The sequence below is a fragment of the Lissotriton helveticus genome, chromosome 6, assembly GCF_964261635.1.
Source record: "Lissotriton helveticus chromosome 6, aLisHel1.1, whole genome shotgun sequence".
In the NCBI taxonomy this organism is placed as follows: domain Eukaryota; kingdom Metazoa; phylum Chordata; class Amphibia; order Caudata; family Salamandridae; genus Lissotriton; species Lissotriton helveticus.
Window position 1 is genome coordinate 1,130,909,513 of NC_136067.1, and position 21,569 is coordinate 1,130,931,081.

At 45.0% G+C, this 21,569-nt stretch overlaps 18 non-coding genes across 18 annotated transcripts; 6 read left to right on the forward strand and 12 right to left on the reverse strand.

Annotated features, from left to right (window-relative positions):
* Positions 1-81: 81 nt before the first annotated feature.
* On the reverse strand, positions 82-188 carry LOC144764986 (U6 spliceosomal RNA). The gene has a single exon (XR_013597006.1). It is a non-coding gene; the product is annotated as a U6 spliceosomal RNA (small nuclear RNA).
* A 708-nt stretch (positions 189-896) lies between these two features.
* On the forward strand, positions 897-969 carry TRNAR-ACG (transfer RNA arginine (anticodon ACG)). The gene has a single exon. It is a non-coding gene; the product is annotated as a tRNA-Arg (tRNA).
* A 1,009-nt stretch (positions 970-1,978) lies between these two features.
* LOC144765161 (U6 spliceosomal RNA) lies at positions 1,979-2,085 on the reverse strand. The gene has a single exon (XR_013597171.1). It is a non-coding gene; the product is annotated as a U6 spliceosomal RNA (small nuclear RNA).
* A 1,788-nt stretch (positions 2,086-3,873) lies between these two features.
* LOC144765226 (U6 spliceosomal RNA) lies at positions 3,874-3,979 on the reverse strand. Its single transcript, XR_013597232.1, has one exon. It is a non-coding gene; the product is annotated as a U6 spliceosomal RNA (small nuclear RNA).
* A 708-nt stretch (positions 3,980-4,687) lies between these two features.
* TRNAR-ACG (transfer RNA arginine (anticodon ACG)) lies at positions 4,688-4,760 on the forward strand. The gene has a single exon. It is a non-coding gene; the product is annotated as a tRNA-Arg (tRNA).
* A 1,009-nt stretch (positions 4,761-5,769) lies between these two features.
* LOC144765162 (U6 spliceosomal RNA) lies at positions 5,770-5,876 on the reverse strand. Its single transcript, XR_013597172.1, has one exon. It is a non-coding gene; the product is annotated as a U6 spliceosomal RNA (small nuclear RNA).
* A 1,792-nt stretch (positions 5,877-7,668) lies between these two features.
* Positions 7,669-7,774, reverse strand: LOC144765227 (U6 spliceosomal RNA). The gene has a single exon (XR_013597233.1). It is a non-coding gene; the product is annotated as a U6 spliceosomal RNA (small nuclear RNA).
* A 708-nt stretch (positions 7,775-8,482) lies between these two features.
* TRNAR-ACG (transfer RNA arginine (anticodon ACG)) lies at positions 8,483-8,555 on the forward strand. The gene has a single exon. It is a non-coding gene; the product is annotated as a tRNA-Arg (tRNA).
* A 1,010-nt stretch (positions 8,556-9,565) lies between these two features.
* LOC144765173 (U6 spliceosomal RNA) lies at positions 9,566-9,672 on the reverse strand. The gene has a single exon (XR_013597182.1). It is a non-coding gene; the product is annotated as a U6 spliceosomal RNA (small nuclear RNA).
* Positions 9,673-11,462: 1,790 nt separating this feature from the next.
* On the reverse strand, positions 11,463-11,569 carry LOC144765163 (U6 spliceosomal RNA). The gene has a single exon (XR_013597173.1). It is a non-coding gene; the product is annotated as a U6 spliceosomal RNA (small nuclear RNA).
* Positions 11,570-13,369: 1,800 nt separating this feature from the next.
* On the reverse strand, positions 13,370-13,475 carry LOC144765228 (U6 spliceosomal RNA). The gene has a single exon (XR_013597234.1). It is a non-coding gene; the product is annotated as a U6 spliceosomal RNA (small nuclear RNA).
* A 708-nt stretch (positions 13,476-14,183) lies between these two features.
* TRNAR-ACG (transfer RNA arginine (anticodon ACG)) lies at positions 14,184-14,256 on the forward strand. Its single transcript has one exon. It is a non-coding gene; the product is annotated as a tRNA-Arg (tRNA).
* A 1,010-nt stretch (positions 14,257-15,266) lies between these two features.
* Positions 15,267-15,373, reverse strand: LOC144765013 (U6 spliceosomal RNA). Its single transcript, XR_013597031.1, has one exon. It is a non-coding gene; the product is annotated as a U6 spliceosomal RNA (small nuclear RNA).
* A 708-nt stretch (positions 15,374-16,081) lies between these two features.
* On the forward strand, positions 16,082-16,154 carry TRNAR-ACG (transfer RNA arginine (anticodon ACG)). Its single transcript has one exon. It is a non-coding gene; the product is annotated as a tRNA-Arg (tRNA).
* Positions 16,155-17,163: 1,009 nt separating this feature from the next.
* LOC144765237 (U6 spliceosomal RNA) lies at positions 17,164-17,270 on the reverse strand. Its single transcript, XR_013597242.1, has one exon. It is a non-coding gene; the product is annotated as a U6 spliceosomal RNA (small nuclear RNA).
* A 1,798-nt stretch (positions 17,271-19,068) lies between these two features.
* LOC144765262 (U6 spliceosomal RNA) lies at positions 19,069-19,174 on the reverse strand. Its single transcript, XR_013597265.1, has one exon. It is a non-coding gene; the product is annotated as a U6 spliceosomal RNA (small nuclear RNA).
* Positions 19,175-19,882: 708 nt separating this feature from the next.
* Positions 19,883-19,955, forward strand: TRNAR-ACG (transfer RNA arginine (anticodon ACG)). The gene has a single exon. It is a non-coding gene; the product is annotated as a tRNA-Arg (tRNA).
* A 1,008-nt stretch (positions 19,956-20,963) lies between these two features.
* On the reverse strand, positions 20,964-21,070 carry LOC144765257 (U6 spliceosomal RNA). Its single transcript, XR_013597261.1, has one exon. It is a non-coding gene; the product is annotated as a U6 spliceosomal RNA (small nuclear RNA).
* Positions 21,071-21,569: the final 499 nt, after the last annotated feature.

Consider the following 21,569-nt stretch of genomic DNA (forward strand, 5'->3'; position numbering starts at 1 on the left):
TTACATGACACAGGACTGGAACCTGCTTTATGATTTTAATTAGTCTTGAAAACAAAGAAGATTTCTCTCCTAAAAACTGTTTAAAATATGGAACGCTTCACGAATTTGCGTGTCATCCTTGCGCAGGGGCCATGCTAATCTTCTCTGTATCGTTCCAATTTTAGTATATGTGCTGCCGAAGCGAGCACACTTTATTGATGAACTGACAATGTTTATAAACTCTCTAAATCTACAGTCTCTAGACATAGGGTGGCCTGGCAGAGATGCTCAGATGGCCAGTAAGCATTCAAATCTGAGCCAATGGGCAAAAATGTCTGAAGAGTAGCACTCTATTATTCTTCACTGCATTTGTGGTCCAAGACTTCACACACCGTAAGTATGTAGATTATGTCAGGGTTGCAAAGGCTCATGGTTTGGGCTACAGACAAGGAGCATTATGACATCACGTTGCCTGTGGAACAGTGATATTAAAGGTGAAACAGCTGCACAGTAGGTTAGGTGAAGTGCTCTGAGAGTGGAAAGGCAGCATGCTTGGGTCCCTGGACAAGGTGAGCCTACGACAAGGTGTCTGAATTTTCACCTGTATTGTAATATTAAACCCCTTTTTGTTGTATCCGCCTAATTACTAAGGAGTTCACAAGCTCAGCCCCACACAGACCTGGACCTGATTATGTTAATGCAGACTATTTAAGAAACTGAGCCTGATCTAAAAGATTTCCTTGGATCTAGGACCATTTCGCCTAGCTTTTAGGTCCTTCCTTCTCCTAAAGTCCTTTGTACAACTTAGGAAACCCTCACAGAAAAGACTTTCAGGAGGTCAGATGGGTTTCCTTGTGCCTTCACACACACACACTTTGTAGCCCTCTTAAGGACAAAAGGATGGGTATGTCTACATAGGGCCAGTGGCGCAATGGATAACGTGTCTGACTACGGATCAGAAGATTGTAGGTTCGACTCCTATCTGGCTCGGAAGAGTTGTAGGTCCCTGTTTCATTATATTCCTGTGGAATTTTATTTACCTCAGACTTGTTGTAGGTTCAATATTCTCCAGGAGGACTCATCCAGCAGATGTTCCACGGTAGAGCTGCAGTAATAGGACCACGGCTAGTTAAACGTTTCCCATTTGCTGCTGGACTCTATGTGATGGCCGTCACGTGGTGTGCTGCTTTTGTATTTCAACATGGGTCCCTGATTCTCTTAACTACAAAAAAAGCTTGTTGACAAAAGTGTGTGTGCAAGGGTCTGTGGACGCAGGCAGGTGTGTGCAATTGTATGCTTACCCATTTGCATGTGTGAGAGGGACAAACCAGCTCCTTGTGTGCTGCAGGCTTACAACTGGTAGCCCCAGTAGCCAGGCAGAAGCACAGCTAAGGAGAGAGAGAAAGTTGGTCCATAATCAGAAAAGAACCATGAGCATCTCGCCCTGCTACCTTCTTCCCCTCTCAGCCACGATCGGCCAAGACCTCTCTATTAGGGTGGAGGGTGAACATTTCTTGGACCTCAGAAACTGAGGGATGTAGACCCAATATGTCCTTCAAGCGCCTAGAGACCTGGTGCCCAATCTGGCATGGTGTTTTTCAGCTTACCCCACCAATCTGGTTGCAAGGCAGATTATAACAGTACTGCTGAAAAGGAACTCCCAGACATCCCTGAGGCCATCATTTGCATAGGCCCTGCCCTTCTCTTTGTCCTGCTTCCCACAAAGCAACTCATCTCTGGTAGCAGTATAGATATAGGGGTGGTGAAGAATAATGACAGGGAGGCTGAAAAAGAGAAAGAAAAGTCCCAGAAGTCCTGCAGGCTTCCTTGCTAAATGCAGCTGGACATAGAGCGCACCTTCTTTACTGCAAGGCAAATACATTAAAAATGTTGAGGGGAGACTAATTGAAAAATACATATTACATGACACAGGACTGGAACCTGCTTTATTATTTTAATTAGTCTTGAAAACAAAGAAGATTTCTCTCCTAAAACTGTTTAAAATATGGAACGCTTCACGAATTTGCGTGTCATCCTTGCGCAGGGGCCATGCTAATCTTCTCTGTATCGTTCCAATTTTTGTATATGTGCTGCCGAAGCGAGCACACTTTATGGATGAACTGACAATGTTTATAAACTCTCTAAATCTACAGTCTCTAGACATAGGGTGGCCTGGCAGAGATGCTCAGATGGCCAGTAAGCATTCAAATCTGAGCCAATGGGAAAAAATGTCTGAAGAGTAGCACTCTATTATTCTTCACTGCATTTGTGGTCCAAGACTTCACACACCGTAAGTATGTAGATTATGTCAGGGTTGCAAAGGATCATGGTTTGGGCTACAGAAAAGGAGCATTGTGACATCACGCTGCCTGTGGAACAGTGATATTAAAGGTGAAACAGCTGCACAGTAGGTTAGGTGAAGTGCTCTGAGAGTGGAAAGGCAGCATGCTTGGGTCCCTGGACAAGGTGAGCCGACGACAAGGTGTCTGAATTTTCACCTGTATTGTAATATTAAACCCCTTTTTGTTGTATCCACCTAATTACTAAGGAGTTCACAAGCTCAGTACACACAGACCTGGACGTGATTATGTTAATGTAGACTATTTAAGAAACTGAGCCTGATCTAAAAGATTTTCTTGGATCTAGAACCATTTCGCCTAGATTTTAGGTCCTTCCTTCTCCTAAAGTCCTTTGTACAACTTAGGAAACCCTCACAGAAAAGACTTTCAGGAGGTGATGGGTTTCCTTGTGCCTTCACACACACACACTTTCTAGCCCTCTTAAGGACAAAAGGATGGGTATGTCTACATAGGGCCAGTGGCGCAATGGATAACACGTCTGACTACGGATCAGAAGATTGTAGATTCGACTCCTATCTGGCTCGGAAGAGTTGTAGGTCCCTGTTTCATTATATTCCTGTGGAATCTTATTTACCTCAGACTTGTTGTAGGTTCAATATTCTCCAGGAGGACTCATCCAGCAGATGTTCCACGGTAGAGCTGCAGTAATAGGACCACGGCTAGTTAAACGTTTCCCATTTGCTGCTGGACTCTATGTGATGGCCGTCACGTGGTGTGCTGCTTTTGTATTTCAACATGGGTCCCTGATTCTCTTAACTACAAAAAAAGCTTGTTGACAAAAGTGTGTGTGCAAGGGTCTGTGGAAGCAGGGAGGTGTGTGCAATTGTATGCTTACCCATTTACATGTGTGAGAGGGACAAACCAGCTCCTTGTGGGCTGCAGGCTTACAACTGGTAGCCCCAGTAGCCAGGCAGAAGCACAGCTAAGGAGAGAGAGGAAGTTGGTCCATAATCAGAGAAGAACCATGAGCATCTTGCCCTGCTACCTTCTTCCCCTCTTAGCCACGATCGGCCAAGACCTCTCTATTAGGGTGGAGGGTGAACATTTCTTGGACCTCAGAAACTGAGGGATGTAGACCCAATATGTCCTTCAAGCACCTAGAGACCTGGTGCCCAATCTGGCATGGTGTTTTTCAGCTTACCCCACCAATCTGGTTGCAAGGCAGATTATAACAGTACTGCTGAAAAGGGACTCCCAGACATCCCTGAGGCCATCATTTGCATAGGCCCTGCCCTTCTCTTTGTCCTGCTTCCCACAAAGCAACTCATCTCTGGTAGCAGTATAGATATAGGGGTGGTGAAGAATAATGACAGGGAGGCTGAAAAAGAGAAAGAAAAGTCCCAGAAGTCCTGCAGGCTTCCTTGCTAAATGCAGCTGGACATAGAGCGCACCTTCTTCACTGCAAGGCAAATACATTAAAAATGTTGAGGGGAGACTAATTGAAAAATACATATTACATGACACAGGACTGGAACCTGCTTTATTATTTTAATTAGTCTTGAAAACAAAGAAGATTTCTCTCCTAAAAACTGTTTAAAATATGGAACGCTTCACGAATTTGCGTGTCATCCTTGCGCAGGGGCCATGCTAATCTTCTCTGTATCATTCCAATTTTAGTATATGTGCTGCGAAGCGAGCATACTTTATTGATGAACTGACAATGTTTATAAACTCTCTAAATCTACAGTCTCTAGACATAGGGTGGCCAGGCAGAGATGCTCAGATGGCCAGTAAGCATTCAAATCTGAGCCAATGGGCAAAAATGTCTGAAGAGTAGCACTCTATTATTCTTCACTGCATTTGTGGTCCAAGACTTCATACACCGTAAGTATGTAGATTATGTCAGGGTTGCAAAGGCTCATGGTTTGGGCTACAGACAAGGCGCATTGTGACATCACGCTGCCTGTGGAACAGTGATATTAAAGGTGAAACAGCTGCACAGTAGGTTAGGTGAAGTGCTCTGAGAGTGGAAAGGCAGCATGCCTGGGTCCCCGGACAAGGTGAGCCTACGACAAGGTGTCTGAATTTTCACCTGTATTGTAATATTAAACCCCTTTTTGTTGTATCCGCCTAATTACTAAGGAGTTCACAAGCTCAGCCCCACACAGACCTGGACCTGATTATGTTAATGCAGACTATTTAAGAAACTGAGCCTGATCTAAAAGATTTCCTTGGATCTAGGACCATTTCGCCTAGCTTTTAGGTCCTTCCTTCTCCTAAAGTCCTTTGTACAACTTAGGAAACCCTCACAGAAAAGACTTTCAGGAGGTCAGATGGGTTTCCTTGTGCCTTCACACACACACACTTTCTAGCCCTCTTAAGGACAAAAGGATGGGTATGTCTACATAGGGCCAGTGGCGCAATGGATAACGCGTCTGACTACGGATCAGAAGATTGTAGGTTTGACTCCTATCTGGCTCGGAAGAGTTGTAGGTCCCTGTTTCATTATATTCCTGTGGAATCTTATTTACCTCAGACTTGTTTTAGGTTCAATATTCTCCAGGAGGACTCATCCAGCAGATGTTCCACGGTAGAGCTGCAGTAATAGGACCACGGCTAGTTAAACGTTTCCCATTTGCTGCTGGACTCTATGTGATGGCCGTCACGTGGTGTGCTGCTTTTGTATTTCAACATGGGTCCCTGATTCTCTTAACTACAAAAAAAGCTTGTTGACAAAAGTGTGTGTGCAAGGGTCTGTGGACGCAGGCAGGTGTGTGCAATTGTATGCTTACCCATTTGCATGTGTGAGAGGGACAAACCAGCTCCTTGTGGGCTGCAGGCTTACAACTGGTAGCCCCAGTAGCCAGGCAGAAGCACAGCTAAGGAGAGAGAGAAAGTTGGTCCATAATCAGAGAAGAACCATGAGCATCTTGCCCTGCTACCTTCTTCCCCTCTCAGCCACGATCGGCCAAGACCTCTCTATTAGGGTGGAGGGTGAACATTTCTTGGACCTCAGAAACTGAGGGATGTAGACCCAATATGTCCTTCAAGCGCCTAGAGACCTGGTGCCCAATCTGGCATGGTGTTTTTCAGCTTACCCCACCAATCTGGTTGCAAGGCAGATTATAACAGTACTGCTGAAAAGGAACTCCCAGACATCCCTGAGGCCATCATTTGCATAGGCCCTGCCCTTCTCTTTGTCCTGCTTCCCACAAAGCAACTCATCTCTGGTAGCAGTATAGATATAGGGGTGGTGAAGAATAATGACAGGGAGGCTGAAAAAGAGAAAGAAAAGTCCCAGAAGTCCTGCAGGCTTCCTTGCTAAATGCAGCTGGACATAGAGCGCACCTTCTTTACTGCAAGGCAAATACATTAAAAATGTTGAGGGGAGACTAATTGAAAAATACATATTACATGACACAGGACTGGAACCTGCTTTATTATTTTAATTAGTCTTGAAAACAAAGAAGATTTCTCTCCTAAAACTGTTTAAAATATGGAACGCTTCACGAATTTGCGTGTCATCCTTGCGCAGGGGCCATGCTAATCTTCTCTGTATCGTTCCAATTTTTGTATATGTGCTGCCGAAGCGAGCACACTTTATGGATGAACTGACAATGTTTATAAACTCTCTAAATCTACAGTCTCTAGACATAGGGTGGCCTGGCAGAGATGCTCAGATGGCCAGTAAGCATTCAAATCTGAGCCAATGGGAAAAAATGTCTGAAGAGTAGCACTCTATTATTCTTCACTGCATTTGTGGTCCAAGACTTCACACACCGTAAGTATGTAGATTATGTCAGGGTTGCAAAGGCTCATGGTTTGGGCTACAGACAAGGAGCATTGTGACATCACGCTGCCTGTGGAACAGTGATATTAAAGGTGAAACAGCTGCACAGTAGGTTAGGTGAAGTGCTCTGAGAGTGGAAAGGCAGCATGCTTGGGTCCCTGGACAAGGTGAGCCGACGACAAGGTGTCTGAATTTTCACCTGTATTGTAATATTAAACCCCTTTTTGTTGTATCCACCTAATTACTAAGGAGTTCACAAGCTCAGCCCCACACAGACCTGGACGTGATTATGTTAATGTAGACTATTTAAGAAACTGAGCCTGATCTAAAAGATTTTCTTGGATCTAGAACCATTTCGCCTAGATTTTAGGTCCTTCCTTCTCCTAAAGTCCTTTGTACAACTTAGGAAACCCTCACAGAAAAGACTTTCAGGAGGTGATGGGTTTCCTTGTGCCTTCACACACACACACACTTTCTAGCCCTCTTAAGGACAAAAGGATGGGTATGTCTACATAGGGCCAGTGGCGCAATGGATAACACGTCTGACTACGGATCAGAAGATTGTAGATTCGACTCCTATCTGGCTCGGAAGAGTTGTAGGTCCCTGTTTCATTATATTCCTGTGGAATCTTATTTACCTCAGACTTGTTGTAGGTTCAATATTCTCCAGGAGGACTCATCCAGCAGATGTTCCACGGTAGAGCTGCAGTAATAGGACCACGGCTAGTTAAACGTTTCCCATTTGCTGCTGGACTCTATGTGATGGCCGTCACGTGGTGTGCTGCTTTTGTATTTCAACATGGGTCCCTGATTCTCTTAACTACAAAAAAAGCTTGTTGACAAAAGTGTGTGTGCAAGGGTCTGTGGAAGCAGGGAGGTGTGTGCAATTGTATGCTTACCCATTTACATGTGTGAGAGGGACAAACCAGCTCCTTGTGGGCTGCAGGCTTACAACTGGTAGCCCCAGTAGCCAGGCAGAAGCACAGCTAAGGAGAGAGAGGAAGTTGGTCCATAATCAGAGAAGAACCATGAGCATCTTGCCCTGCTACCTTCTTCCCCTCTTAGCCACGATCGGCCAAGACCTCTCTATTAGGGTGGAGGGTGAACATTTCTTGGACCTCAGAAACTGAGGGATGTAGACCCAATATGTCCTTCAAGCACCTAGAGACCTGGTGCCCAATCTGGCATGGTGTTTTTCAGCTTACCCCACCAATCTGGTTGCAAAACAGATTATAACAGTACTGCTGAAAAGGGACTCCCAGACATCCCTGAGGCCATCATTTGCATAGGCCCTGCCCTTCTCTTTGTCCTGCTTCCCACAAAGCAACTCATCTCTGGTAGCAGTATAGATATAGGGGTGGTGAAGAATAATGACAGGGAGGCTGAAAAAGAGAAAGAAAAGTCCCAGAAGTCCTGCAGGCTTCCTTGCTAAATGCAGCTGGACATAGAGCGCACCTTCTTCACTGCAAGGCAAATACATTAAAAATGTTGAGGGGAGACTAATTAAAAAGATACATATTATATGACACAGGACTGGAACCTGCTTTATTATTTTAATTAGTCTTGAAAACAAAGAAGATTTCTCTCCTAAAAACTGTTTAAAATATGGAACGCTTCACGAATTTGCGTGTCATCCTTGCGCAGGGGCCATGCTAATCTTCTCTGTATCATTCCAATTTTAGTATATGTGCTGCGAAGCGAGCATACTTTATTGATGAACTGACAATGTTTATAAACTCTCTAAATCTACAGTCTCTAGACATAGGGTGGCCAGGCAGAGATGCTCAGATGGCCAGTAAGCATTCAAATCTGAGCCAATGGGCAAAAATGTCTGAAGAGTAGCACTCTATTATTCTTCACTGCATTTGTGGTCCAAGACTTCACACACCGTAAGTATGTAGATTATGTCAGGGTTGCAAAGGCTCATGGTTTGGGCTACAGACAAGGCGCATTGTGACATCACGCTGCCTGTGGAACAGTGATATTAAAGGTGAAACAGCTGCACAGTAGGTTAGGTGAAGTGCTCTGAGAGTGGAAAGGCAGCATGCCTGGGTCCCCGGACAAGGTGAGCCTACGACAAGGTGTCTGAATTTTCACCTGTATTGTAATATTAAACCCCTTTTTGTTGTATCCGCCTAATTACTAAGGAGTTCACAAGCTCAGCCCCACACAGACCTGGACCTGAGTATGTTAATGCAGACTATTTAAGAAACTGAGCCTGATCTAAAAGATTTCCTTGGATCTAGGACCATTTCGCCTAGATTTTAGGTCCTTCCTTCTCCTAAAGTCCTTTGTACAACTTAGGAAACCCTCACAGAAAAGACTTTCAGGAGGTCAGATGGGTTTCCTTGTGCCTTCACACACACACACTTTCTAGCCCTCTTAAGGACAAAAGGATGGGTATGTCTACATAGGGCCAGTGGCGCAATGGATAACGCGTCTGACTACGGATCAGAAGATTGTAGGTTCAACTCCTATCTGGCTCGGAAGAGTTGTTGGTCCCTGTTTCATTATATTCCTGTGGAATCTTATTTACCTCAGACTTGTTGTAGGTTCAATATTCTCCAGGAGGACTCATCTAGCAAATGTTCCACGGTAGAGCTGCAGTAATAGGACCACGGCTAGTTAAACGTTTCCCATTTGCTGCTGGACTCTATGTGATGGCCGTCACATGGTGTGCTGCCTTTGTATTTCAACATGGGTCCCTGATTCTCTTAACTACAAAAAAAGCTTGTTGACAAAAGTGTGTGTGCAAGGGTCTGTGGACGCAGGCAGGTGTGTGCAATTGAATGCTTACCCATTTACTTGTGTGAGAGGGACAAACCAGCTCCTTGTGGGCTGCAGGCTTACAACTGGTAGCCCCAGTAGCCAGGCAGAAGCACAGCTAAGGAGAGAGAGGAAGTTGGTCCATTATCAGAGAAGAACCATGAGCATCTTGCCCTGCTACCTTCTTCCCCTCTCAGCCACGATCGGCCAAGACCTCTCTATTAGGGTGGAGGGTGAACATTTCTTGGACCTCAGAAACTGAGGGATGTAGACCCAATATGTCCTTCAAGCACCTAGAGACCTGGTGCCCAATCTGGCATGGTGTTTTTCAGCTTACCCCACCAATGTGGTTGAAAGGCAGATTATAACAGTACTGCTGAAAAGGGACTCCCAGACATCCCTGAGGCCATCATTTGCATAGGCCCTGCCCTTCTCTTTGTCCTGCTTCCCACAAAGCAACTCATCTCTGGTAGCAGTATAGATATAGGGGTGGTGAAGAATAATGACAGGGAGGCTGAAAAAGAGAAAGAAAAGTCCCAGAAGTCCTGCAGGCTTCCTTGCTAAATGCAGCTGGACATAGCGCGCACCTTCTTGACTGCAAGGCAAATACATTAAAAATGTTGAGGGGAGACTAATTGAAAAATACATATTACATGACACAGGACTGGAACCTGCTTTATGATTTTAATTAGTCTTGAAAACAAAGAAGATTTCTCTCCTAAAAACTGTTTAAAATATGGAACGCTTCACGAATTTGCGTGTCATCCTTGCGCAGGGGCCATGCTAATCTTCTCTGTATCGTTCCAATTTTAGTATATGTACTGCCGAAGCGAGCACACTTTATTGATGAACTGACAATGTTTATAAACTCTCTAAATCTACAGTCTCTAGACATAGGGTGGCCTGGCAGTGATGCTCAGATGGCCAGTAAGCATTCAAATCTGAGCCAATGGGCAAAAATGTCTGAAGAGTAGCACTCTATTATTCTTCACTGCATTTGTGGTCCAAGACTTCACACACCGTAAGTATGTAGATTATGTCAGGGTTGCAAAGGCTCATGGTTTGGGCTACAGACAAGGAGCATTGTGACATCACGTTGCCTGTGGAACAGTGATATTAAAGGTGAAACAGCTGCACAGTAGGTTAGGTGAAGTGCTCTGAGAGTGGAAAGGCAGCATGCTTGGGTCCCTGGACAAGGTGAGCCTACGACAAGGTGTCTGAATTTTCACCTGTATTGTAATATTAAACCCCTTTTTGTTGTATCCGCCTAATTACTAAGGAGTTCACAAGCTCAGCCCCACACAGACCTGGACCTGATTATGTTAATGCAGACTATTTAAGAAACTGAGCCTGATCTAAAAGATTTCCTTGGATCTAGGACCATTTCGCCTAGCTTTTAGGTCCTTCCTTCTCCTAAAGTCCTTTGTACAACTTAGGAAACCCTCACAGAAAAGACTTTCAGGAGGTCAGATGGGTTTCCTTGTGCCTTCACACACACACACTTTCTAGCCCTCTTAAGGACAAAAGGATGGGTATGTCTACATAGGGCCAGTGGCGCAATGGATAACGCGTCTGACTACGGATCAGAAGATTGTAGGTTCGACTACTATCTGGCTTGGAAGAGTTGTAGGTCCCTGTTTCATTATATTCCTGTGGAATCTTATTTACCTCAGACTTGTTGTAGGTTCAATATTCTCCAGGAGGACTCATCCAGCAGATGTTCCACGGTAGAGCTGCAGTAATAGGACCACGGCTAGTTAAACGTTTCCCATTTGCTGCTGGACTCTATGTGATGGCCGTCACGTGGTGTGCTGCTTTTGTATTTCAACATGGGTCCCTGATTCTCTTAACTACAAAAAAAGCTTGTTGACAAAAGTGTGTGTGCAAGGGTCTGTGGACGCAGGCAGGTGTGTGCAATTGTATGCTTACCCATTTGCATGTGTGAGAGGGACAAACCAGCTCCTTGTGGGCTGCAGGCTTACAACTGGTAGCCCCAGTAGCCAGGCAGAAGCACAGCTAAGGAGAGAGAGAAAGTTGGTCCATAATCAGAGAAGAACCATGAGCATCTTGCCCTGCTACCTTCTTCCCCTCTCAGCCACGATCGGCCAAGACCTCTCTATTAGGGTGGAGGGTGAACATTTCTTGGACCTCAGAAACTGAGGGATGTAGACCCAATATGTCCTTCAAGCGCCTAGAGACCTGGTGCCCAATCTGGCATGGTGTTTTTCAGCTTACCCCACCAATCTGGTTGCAAGGCAGATTATAACAGTACTGCTGAAAAGGAACTCCCAGACATCCCTGAGGCCATCATTTGCATAGGCCCTGCCCTTCTCTTTGTCCTGCTTCCCACAAAGCAACTCATCTCTGGTAGCAGTATAGATATAGGGGTGGTGAAGAATAATGACAGGGAGGCTGAAAAAGAGAAAGAAAAGTCCCAGAAGTCCTGCAGGCTTCCTTGCTAAATGCAGCTGGACATAGAGCGCACCTTCTTTACTGCAAGGCAAATACATTAAAAATGTTGAGGGGAGACTAATTGAAAAATACATATTACATGACACAGGACTGGAACCTGCTTTATTATTTTAATTAGTCTTGAAAACAAAGAAGATTTCTCTCCTAAAACTGTTTAAAATATGGAACGCTTCACGAATTTGCGTGTCATCCTTGCGCAGGGGCCATGCTAATCTTCTCTGTATCGTTCCAATTTTTGTATATGTGCTGCCGAAGCGAGCACACTTTATGGATGAACTGACAATGTTTATAAACTCTCTAAATCTACAGTCTCTAGACATAGGGTGGCCTGGCAGAGATGCTCAGATGGCCAGTAAGCATTCAAATCTGAGCCAATGGGAAAAAATGTCTGAAGAGTAGCACTCTATTATTCTTCACTGCATTTGTGGTCCAAGACTTCACACACCGTAAGTATGTAGATTATGTCAGGGTTGCAAAGGCTCATGGTTTGGGCTACAGACAAGGAGCATTGTGACATCACGCTGCCTGTGGAACAGTGATATTAAAGGTGAAACAGCTGCACAGTAGGTTAGGTGAAGTGCTCTGAGAGTGGAAAGGCAGCATGCTTGGGTCCCTGGACAAGGTGAGCCGACGACAAGGTGTCTGAATTTTCACCTGTATTGTAATATTAAACCCCTTTTTGTTGTATCCACCTAATTACTAAGGAGTTCACAAGCTCAGCCCCACACAGACCTGGACGTGATTATGTTAATGTAGACTATTTAAGAAACTGAGCCTGATCTAAAAGATTTTCTTGGATCTAGAACCATTTCGCCTAGATTTTAGGTCCTTCCTTCTCCTAAAGTCCTTTGTACAACTTAGGAAACCCTCACAGAAAAGACTTTCAGGAGGTGATGGGTTTCCTTGTGCCTTCACACACACACACTTTCTAGCCCTCTTAAGGACAAAAGGATGGGTATGTCTACATAGGGCCAGTGGCGCAATGGATAACACGTCTGACTACGGATCAGAAGATTGTAGATTCGACTCCTATCTGGCTCGGAAGAGTTGTAGGTCCCTGTTTCATTATATTCCTGTGGAATCTTATTTACCTCAGACTTGTTGTAGGTTCAATATTCTCCAGGAGGACTCATCCAGCAGATGTTCCACGGTAGAGCTGCAGTAATAGGACCACGGCTAGTTAAACGTTTCCCATTTGCTGCTGGACTCTATGTGATGGCCGTCACGTGGTGTGCTGCTTTTGTATTTCAACATGGGTCCCTGATTCTCTTAACTACAAAAAAAGCTTGTTGACAAAAGTGTGTGTGCAAGGGTCTGTGGAAGCAGGGAGGTGTGTGCAATTGTATGCTTACCCATTTACATGTGTGAGAGGGACAAACCAGCTCCTTGTGGGCTGCAGGCTTACAACTGGTAGCCCCAGTAGCCAGGCAGAAGCACAGCTAAGGAGAGAGAGGAAGTTGGTCCATAATCAGAGAAGAACCATGAGCATCTTGCCCTGCTACCTTCTTCCCCTCTTAGCCACGATCGGCCACGATCGGCCAAGACCTCTCTATTAGGGTGGAGGGTGAACATTTCTTGGACCTCAGAAACTGAGGGATGTAGACCCAATATGTCCTTCAAGCACCTAGAGACCTGGTGCCCAATCTGGCATGGTGTTTTTCAGCTTACCCCACCAATCTGGTTGCAAAACAGATTATAACAGTACTGCTGAAAAGGGACTCCCAGACATCCCTGAGGCCATCATTTGCATAGGCCCTGCCCTTCTCTTTGTCCTGCTTCCCACAAAGCAACTCATCTCTGGTAGCAGTATAGATATAGGGGTGGTGAAGAATAATGACAGGGAGGCTGAAAAAGAGAAAGAAAAGTCCCAGAAGTCCTGCAGGCTTCCTTGCTAAATGCAGCTGGACATAGAGCGCACCTTCTTCACTGCAAGGCAAATACATTAAAAATGTTGAGGGGAGACTAATTAAAAAGATACATATTATATGACACAGGACTGGAACCTGCTTTATTATTTTAATTAGTCTTGAAAACAAAGAAGATTTCTCTCCTAAAAACTGTTTAAAATATGGAACGCTTCACGAATTTGCGTGTCATCCTTGCGCAGGGGCCATGCTAATCTTCTCTGTATCATTCCAATTTTAGTATATGTGCTGCGAAGCGAGCATACTTTATTGATGAACTGACAATGTTTATAAACTCTCTAAATCTACAGTCTCTAGACATAGGGTGGCCAGGCAGAGATGCTCAGATGGCCAGTAAGCATTCAAATCTGAGCCAATGGGCAAAAATGTCTGAAGAGTAGCACTCTATTATTCTTCACTGCATTTGTGGTCCAAGACTTCACACACCGTAAGTATGTAGATTATGTCAGGGTTGCAAAGGCTCATGGTTTGGGCTACAGACAAGGCGCATTGTGACATCACGCTGCCTGTGGAACAGTGATATTAAAGGTGAAACAGCTGCACAGTAGGTTAGGTGAAGTGCTCTGAGAGTGGAAAGGCAGCATGCCTGGGTCCCCGGACAAGGTGAGCCTACGACAAGGTGTCTGAATTTTCACCTGTATTGTAATATTAAACCCCTTTTTGTTGTATCCGCCTAATTACTAAGGAGTTCACAAGCTCAGCCCCACACAGACCTGGACCTGAGTATGTTAATGCAGACTATTTAAGAAACTGAGCCTGATCTAAAAGATTTCCTTGGATCTAGGACCATTTCGCCTAGATTTTAGGTCCTTCCTTCTCCTAAAGTCCTTTGTACAACTTAGGAAACCCTCACAGAAAAGACTTTCAGGAGGTCAGATGGGTTTCCTTGTGCCTTCACACACACACACTTTCTAGCCCTCTTAAGGACAAAAGGATGGGTATGTCTACATAGGGCCAGTGGCGCAATGGATAACGCGTCTGACTACGGATCAGAAGATTGTAGGTTCAACTCCTATCTGGCTCGGAAGAGTTGTTGGTCCCTGTTTCATTATATTCCTGTGGAATCTTATTTACCTCAGACTTGTTGTAGGTTCAATATTCTCCAGGAGGACTCATCTAGCAAATGTTCCACGGTAGAGCTGCAGTAATAGGACCACGGCTAGTTAAACGTTTCCCATTTGCTGCTGGACTCTATGTGATGGCCGTCACGTGGTGTGCTGCCTTTGTATTTCAACATGGGTCCCTGATTCTCTTAACTACAAAAAAAGCTTGTTGACAAAAGTGTGTGTGCAAGGGTCTGTGGACGCAGGCAGGTGTGTGCAATTGAATGCTTACCCATTTACTTGTGTGAGAGGGACAAACCAGCTCCTTGTGGGCTGCAGGCTTACAACTGGTAGCCCCAGTAGCCAGGCAGAAGCACAGCTAAGGAGAGAGAGGAAGTTGGTCCATTATCAGAGAAGAACCATGAGCATCTTGCCCTGCTACCTTCTTCCCCTCTCAGCCACGATCGGCCAAGACCTCTCTATTAGGGTGGAGGGTGAACATTTCTTGGACCTCAGAAACTGAGGGATGTAGACCCAATATGTCCTTCAAGCACCTAGAGACCTGGTGCCCAATCTGGCATGGTGTTTTTCAGCTTACCCCACCAATGTGGTTGAAAGGCAGATTATAACAGTACTGCTGAAAAGGGACTCCCAGACATCCCTGAGGCCATCATTTGCATAGGCCCTGCCCTTCTCTTTGTCCTGCTTCCCACAAAGCAACTCATCTCTGGTAGCAGTATAGATATAGGGGTGGTGAAGAATAATGACAGGGAGGCTGAAAAAGAGAAAGAAAAGTCCCAGAAGTCCTGCAGGCTTCCTTGCTAAATGCAGCTGGACATAGCGCGCACCTTCTTGACTGCAAGGCAAATACATTAAAAATGTTGAGGGGAGACTAATTGAAAAATACATATTACATGACACAGGACTGGAACCTGCTTTATGATTTTAATTAGTCTTGAAAACAAAGAAGATTTCTCTCCTAAAAACTGTTTAAAATATGGAATGCTTCACGAATTTGCGTGTCATCCTTGCGCAGGGGCCATGCTAATCTTCTCTGTATCGTTCCAATTTTAGTATATGTGCTGCCGAAGCGAGCACACTTTATTGATGAACTGACAATGTTTATAAACTCTCTAAATCTACAGTCTCTAGACATAGGGTGGCCTGGCAGAGATGCTCAGATGGCCAGTAAGCATTCAAATCTGAGCCAATGGGCAAAAATGTCTGAAGAGTAGCACTCTATTATTCTTCACTGCATTTGTGGTTCAAGACTTCACACACCGTAAGTATGTAGATTATGTCAGGGTTGCAAAGGCTCATGGTTTGGGCTACAGACAAGGAGCATTATGACATCACGTTGCCTGTGGAACAGTGATATTAAAGGTGAAACAGCTGCACAGTAGGTTAGGTGAAGTGCTCTGAGAGTGGAAAGGCAGCATGCTTGGGTCCCTGGACAAGGTGAGCCTACGACAAGGTGTCTGAATTTTCACCTGTATTGTAATATTAAACCCCTTTTTGTTGTATCCGCCTAATTACTAAGGAGTTCACAAGCTCAGCCCCACACAGACCTGGACCTGATTATGTTAATGCAGACTATTTAAGAAACTGAGCCTGATCTAAAAGATTTCCTTGGATCTAGGACCATTTCGCCTAGCTTTTAGGTCCTTCCTTCTCCTAAAGTCCTTTGTACAACTTAGGAAACCCTCACAGAAAAGACTTTCAGGAGGTCAGATGGGTTTCCTTGTGCCTTCACACACACACACTTTCTAGCCCTCTTAAGGACAAAAGGATGGGTATGTCTACATAGGGCCAGTGGCGCAATGGATAACGTGTCTGACTACGGATCAGAAGATTGTAGGTTCGACTCCTATCTGGCTCGGAAGAGTTGTAGGTCCCTGTTTCATTATATTCCTGTGGAATTTTATTTACCTCAGACTTGTTGTAGGTTCAATATTCTCCAGGAGGACTCCTCCAGCAGATGTTCCACGGTAGAGCTGCAGTAATAGGACCACGGCTAGTTAAACGTTTCCCATTTGCTGCTGGACTCTATGTGATGGCCGTCACGTGGTGTGCTGCTTTTGTATTTCAACATGGGTCCCTGATTCTCTTAACTACAAAAAAAGCTTGTTGACAAAAGTGTGTGTGCAAGGGTCTGTGGACGCAGGCAGGTGTGTGCAATTGTATGCTTACCCATTTGCATGTGTGAGAGGGACAAACCAGCTCCTTGTGGGCTGCAGGCTTACAACTGGTAGCCCCAGTAGCCAGGCAGAAGCACAGCTAAGGAGAGAGAGAAAGTTGGTCCATAATCAGAGAAGAACCATGAGCATCTTGCCCTGCTACCTTCTTCCCCTCTCAGCCACGATCGGCCAAGACCTCTCTATTAGGGTGGAGGGTGAACATTTCTTGGACCTCAGAAACTGAGGGATGTAGACCCAATATGTCCTTCAAGCGCCTAGAGACCTGGTGCCCAATCTGGCATGGTGTTTTTCAGCTTACCCCACCAATCTGGTTGCAAGGCAGATTATAACAGTACTGCTGAAAAGGAACTCCCAGACATCCCTGAGGCCATCATTTGCATAGGCCCTGCCCTTCTCTTTGTCCTGCTTCCCACAAAGCAACTCATCTCTGGTAGCAGTATAGATATAGGGGTGGTGAAGAATAATGACAGGGAGGCTGAAAAAGAGAAAGAAAAGTCCCAGAAGTCCTGCAGGCTTCCTTGCTAAATGCAGCTGGACATAGAGCGCACCTTCTTTACTGCAAGGCAAATACATTAAAAATGTTGAGGGGAGACTAATTGAAAAATACATATTACATGACACAGGACTGGAACCTGCTTTATTATTTTAATTAGTCTTGAAAACAAAGAAGATTTCTCTCCTAAAACTGTTTAAAATATGGAACGCTTCACGAATTTGCGTGTCATCCTTGCGCAGGGGCCATGCTAATCTTCTCTGTATCATTCCAATTTTTGTATATGTGCTGCCGAAGCGAGCACACTTTATGGATGAACTGACAATGTTTATAAACTCTCTAAATCTACAGTCTCTAGACATAGGGTGGCCTGGCAGAGATGCTCAGATGGCCAGTAAGCATTCAAATCTGAGCCAATGGGAAAAAATGTCTGAAGAGTAGCACTCTATTATTCTTCACTGCATTTGTTGTCCAAGACTTCACACACCGTAAGTATGTAGATTATGTCAGGGTTGCAAAGGCTCATGGTTTGGGCTACAGAAAAGGAGCATTGTGACATCACGCTGCCTGTGGAACAGTGATATTAAAGGTGAAACAGCTGCAAAGTAGGTTAGGTGAAGTGCTCTGAGAGTGGAAAGGCAGCATGCTTGGGTCCCTGGACAAGGTGAGCCGACGACAAGGTGTCTGAATTTTCACCTGTATTGTAATATTAAACCCCTTTTTGTTGTATCCACCTAATTACTAAGGAGTTCACAAGCTCAGTACACACAGACCTGGACGTGATTATGTTAATGTAGACTATTTAAGAAACTGAGCCTGATCTAAAAGATTTTCTTGGATCTAGAACCATTTCGCCTAGATTTTAGGTCCTTCCTTCTCCTAAAGTCCTTTGTACAACTTAGGAAACCCTCACAGAAAAGACTTTCAGGAGGTGATGGGTTTCCTTGTGCCTTCACACACACACACTTTCTAGCCCTCTTAAGGACAAAAGGATGGGTATGTCTACATAGGGCCAGTGGCGCAATGGATAACACGTCTGACTACGGATCAGAAGATTGTAGATTCGACTCCTATCTGGCTCGGAAGAGTTGTAGGTCCCTGTTTCATTATATTCCTGTGGAATCTTATTTACCTCAGACTTGTTGTAGGTTCAATATTCTCCAGGAGGACTCATCCAGCAGATGTTCCACGGTAGAGCTGCAGTAATAGGACCACGGCTAGTTAAACGTTTCCCATTTGCTGCTGGACTCTATGTGATGGCCGTCACGTGGTGTGCTGCTTTTGTATTTCAACATGGGTCCCTGATTCTCTTAACTACAAAAAAAGCTTGTTGACAAAAGTGTGTGTGCAAGGGTCTGTGGAAGCAGGGAGGTGTGTGCAATTGTATGCTTACCCATTTACATGTGTGAGAGGGACAAACCAGCTCCTTGTGGGCTGCAGGCTTACAACTGGTAGCCCCAGTAGCCAGGCAGAAGCACAGCTAAGGAGAGAGAGGAAGTTGGTCCATAATCAGAGAAGAACCATGAGCATCTTGCCCTGCTACCTTCTTCCCCTCTTAGCCACGATCGGCCACGATCGGCCAAGACCTCTCTATTAGGGTGGAGGGTGAACATTTCTTGGACCTCAGAAACTGAGGGATGTAGACCCAATATGTCCTTCAAGCACCTAGAGACCTGGTGCCCAATCTGGCATGGTGTTTTTCAGCTTACCCCACCAATCTGGTTGCAAGGCAGATTATAACAGTACTGCTGAAAAGGGACTCCCAGACATCCCTGAGGCCATCATTTGCATAGGCCCTGCCCTTCTCTTTGTCCTGCTTCCCACAAAGCAACTCATCTCTGGTAGCAGTATAGATATAGGGGTGGTGAAGAATAATGACAGGGAGGCTGAAAAAGAGAAAGAAAAGTCCCAGAAGTCCTGCAGGCTTCCTTGCTAAATGCAGCTGGACATAGAGCGCACCTTCTTCACTGCAAGGCAAATACATTAAAAATGTTGAGGGGAGACTAATTGAAAAATACATATTACATGACACAGGACTGGAACCTGCTTTATTATTTTAATTAGTCTTGAAAACAAAGAAGATTTCTCTCCTAAAAACTGTTTAAAATATGGAACGCTTCACGAATTTGCATGTCATCCTTGCGCAGGGGCCATGCTAATCTTCTCTGTATCATTCCAATTTTAGTATATGTGCTGCGAAGCGAGCATACTTTATTGATGAACTGACAATGTTTATAAACTCTCTAAATCTACAGTCTCTAGACATAGGGTGGCCAGGCAGAGATGCTCAGATGGCCAGTAAGCATTCAAATCTGAGCCAATGGGCAAAAATGTCTGAAGAGTAGCACTCTATTATTCTTCACTGCATTTGTGGTCCAAGACTTCACACACCGTAAGTATGTAGATTATGTCAGGGTTGCAAAGGCTCATGGTTTGGGCTACAGACAAGGCGCATTGTGACATCACGCTGCCTGTGGAACAGTGATATTAAAGGTGAAACAGCTGCACAGTAGGTTAGGTGAAGTGCTCTGAGAGTGGAAAGGCAGCATGCCTGGGTCCCCGGACAAGGTGAGCCTACGACAAGGTGTCTGAATTTTCACCTGTATTGTAATATTAAACCCCTTTTTGTTGTATCCGCCTAATTACTAAGGAGTTCACAAGCTCAGCCCCACACAGACCTGGACCTGATTATGTTAATGCAGACTATTTAAGAAACTGAGCCTGATCTAAAAGATTTCCTTGGATCTAGGACCATTTCGCCTAGCTTTTAGGTCCTTCCTTCTCCTAAAGTCCTTTGTACAACTTAGGAAACCCTCACAGAAAAGACTTTCAGGAGGTCAGATGGGTTTCCTTGTGCCTTCACACACACACACTTTCTAGCCCTCTTAAGGACAAAAGGATGGGTATGTCTACATAGGGCCAGTGGCGCAATGGATAACGCGTCTGACTACGGATCAGAAGATTGTAGGTTTGACTCCTATCTGGCTCGGAAGAGTTGTAGGTCCCTGTTTCATTATATTCCTGTGGAATCTTATTTACCTCAGACTTGTTTTAGGTTCAATATTCTCCAGGAGGACTCATCCAGCAGATGTTCCACGGTAGAGCTGCAGTAATAGGACCACGGCTAGTTAAACGTTTCCCATTTGCTGCTGGACTCTATGTGATGGCCGTCACGTGGTGTGCTGCTTTTGTATTTCAACATGGGTCCCTGATTCTCTTAACTACAAAAAAGCTTGTTGACAAAAGTGTGTGTGCAAGGGTCTGTGGACGCAGGCAGGTGTGTGCAATTGTATGCTTACCCATTTGCATGTGTGAGAGGGACAAACCAGCTCCTTGTGGGCTGCAGGCTTACAACTGGTAGCCCCAGTAGCCAGGCAGAAGCACAGCTAAGGAGAGAGAGAAAGTTGGTCCATAATCAGAGAAGAACCATGAGCATCTTGCCCTGCTACCTTCTTCCCCTCTCAGCCACGATCGGCCAAGACCTCTCTATTAGGGTGGAGGGTGAACATTTCTTGGACCTCAGAAACTGAGGGATGTAGACCCAATATGTCCTTCAAGCGCCTAGAGACCTGGTGCCCAATCTGGCATGGTGTTTTTCAGCTTACCCCACCAATCTGGTTGCAAGGCAGATTATAACAGTACTGCTGAAAAGGAACTCCCAGACATCCCTGAGGCCATCATTTGCATAGGCCCTGCCCTTCTCTTTGTCCTGCTTCCCACAAAGCAACTCATCTCTGGTAGCAGTATAGATATAGGGGTGGTGAAGAATAATGACAGGGAGGCTGAAAAAGAGAAAGAAAAGTCCCAGAAGTCCTGCAGGCTTCCTTGCTAAATGCAGCTGGACATAGAGCGCACCTTCTTTACTGCAAGGCAAATACATTAAAAATGTTGAGGGGAGACTAATTGAAAAATACATATTACATGACACAGGACTGGAACCTGCTTTATTATTTTAATTAGTCTTGAAAACAAAGAAGATTTCTCTCCTAAAACTGTTTAAAATATGGAACGCTTCACGAATTTGCGTGTCATCCTTGCACAGGGGCCATGCTAATCTTCTCTGTATCGTTCCAATTTTTGTATATGTGCTGCCGAAGCGAGCACACTTTATGGATGAACTGACAATGTTTATAAACTCTCTAAATCTACAGTCTCTAGACATAGGGTGGCCTGGCAGAGATGCTCAGATGGCCAGTAAGCATTCAAATCTGAGCCAATGGGCAAAAATGTCTGAAGAGTAGCACTCTATTATTCTTCACTGCATTTGTGGTCCAAGACTTCACACACCGTAAGTATGTAGATTATGTCAGGGTTGCAAAGGCTCATGGTTTGGGCTACAGACAAGGAGCATTATGACATCACGTTGCCTGTGGAACAGTGATATTAAAGGTGAAACAGCTGCACAGTAGGTTAGGTGAAGTGCTCTGAGAGTGGAAAGGCAGCATGCTTGGGTCCCTGGACAAGGTGAGCCTACGACAAGGTGTCTGAATTTTCACCTGTATTGTAATATTAAACCCCTTTTTGTTGTATCCGCCTAATTACTAAGGAGTTCACAAGCTCAGCCCCACACAGACCTGGACCTGATTATGTTAATGCAGACTAT